The sequence below is a fragment of the Bison bison genome, unplaced genomic scaffold, assembly GCF_000754665.1.
Source record: "Bison bison bison isolate TAMUID 2011002044 unplaced genomic scaffold, Bison_UMD1.0 scf7180017864304, whole genome shotgun sequence".
Classification (NCBI taxonomy): Eukaryota; Metazoa; Chordata; class Mammalia; order Artiodactyla; family Bovidae; genus Bison; species Bison bison.
In genome coordinates this window covers 5162589-5164306 of record NW_011494876.1, presented here as the reverse complement: position 1 = coordinate 5164306, position 1718 = coordinate 5162589, and the positions used below count along the sequence as shown (strand labels likewise).

Below are 1718 nucleotides of genomic sequence, written 5' to 3'. Positions count from 1 at the left end.
GGTCGGCGGCTGTGTTGCTGTTCACTCCCGGGCGGATTTTTTTCTGTCTCGAGCCCTGCCTACCTGCGTCTTTGCCTTTTTGCAGGCTGTTAGCAGCTGGCGGACCCACACCCGCACCCTTCTGGTCAGGTTAAGACAGTAACACTGTTGACCACTGACGAAGATAATAAATCACCACACGCAGGGTGTGCGGCTCGGCGATCCTCCACTTCCAGCCCTCCATCGGCCGACCCTCCTTCTTCTTTCTGCTAGGGGAGGGCAGAGGCCAGCTGCCTCCCTCTTCCCTCTTGCAGCCCCCTTTATGCCGGGCTGCAGCCCCGAGCTCTGAATCTGTCCGACCCCCTCCCCTGGTGGAGGCCACGTCCCCTCTCCTAGTCGGGGAAAGGGTGGGAAGAAGGGTACCATTCATTTTAAATCTTTTGCTCTCCTAAGGACAGGGAATCCCCCGTTTTTCTGCCTTTTCATCCACCAGCTCCTGGATATTCGGAAGTGGGGGTTATCCAGAAAAAAGGAACGTGCTCTCCCTGGTCACAGCCGCCTGTCCCCTGGTGGCCCGAGCGCAGATTTTGGTGCAACGGGTCCCCCAGCTGCGTCGTGCGCCCTGGAGCAGGGTGCTGGCGCTCTTGCTTGCTCTTGGGGATTGGCAGCGAGGGTCCCCTTTGCAGGCAAGTGGGTGCCTCGAGGGACAGAGAGGCAAAGCATGGTCTTTTCTTCGGTACCCCGCTTTTCCCTCTGCGCATCCTCCTGTCCCTGGAACCGCACAGAACTCCTGCCACAGTCCTGAATGCCAGCTCGGATGCAGAGCCAGGACATGTATCCACACTCGACCCGAGGCCTGGGTTTGTCCACCAGGCTCCTGCCTCCACCGGGGGCTGGAGGCGGTTTTGACATTTACTCCTAAACACTCCCTCTACCACTCCTCATTATTTGTGTTAACCACCTGCCCCTTCTAGACTCTTCTTTGCCGTGGACTTGCCGGCAGAGTGAGCTCAGGCACACACACATTGGGGTTTAGCTTTGTAAGGGTCACGCTTAAATGGGGGCAGTGGGAAGCAGCCAGAGAGCAGTCTAGCAGCCTTGCGAAATTCAAGGAATTTCTGATTCCACTTCTGGCGTTCACTTTACACTCGGGCGTACAGTCAGTGGGCCAGCCGGGATTTTTCTTTTTCTTGATGTCTGAGGAAGCCTAAAATCCAAAATGGGACCGCCAGTGATGCCGCCTGTTTCGAGCTGGGACAGTTTTCATCTTCCACATTTCCTACGCCTACCCTCTCTGCGAGGTAAACAAAGAGCCCATTCCGTAGTCCGGGAGCCAAAGGGTCTAAAAGGGAAAGGGCAGCGGTGCCCGGGGAAGGAGGGTTGTGGTTTGGAAGAGTGCCGCCGGAGAGGGTGCAGCGGCAGGCTTTGCAACCAAAGTTAAAATGTCAGAGCCGGAGACGTCGGCTTTGGGTTTTCCGAAAGTGCCGCGACGCCGCTGGACCTCAGGGGGCGCCCCCGAGCCACTTGTCAGGCTCCCGCCACCTCCGCCCGTCGGACTCGGCTGCCTCGGTGCGGTTGGGGCCGCGGTGGGAATGGGGCTGGGGCGCTCGGCTGGCAGCTGCAAATGCGCCCGGGAGCGGAGACGCGGTCTCAGCTCCATCCTGGTGCTCCTGGGGGGCTCTAAACCGCCCAGCAGCGGTGGGGACCTGAGTTCGCTTTGGGACGCTCCCCTCAAACCA

The 1718-nt window shown here is 59.2% G+C and overlaps 1 protein-coding gene across 2 annotated transcripts in view; it reads left to right on the top strand.

Annotated features, from left to right (window-relative positions):
• PTPRG (protein tyrosine phosphatase, receptor type, G) overlaps positions 1-1718 on the top strand; it is a 775476-nt gene that overhangs the window by 1391 nt on the left and 772367 nt on the right. The window lies entirely within an intron of this gene.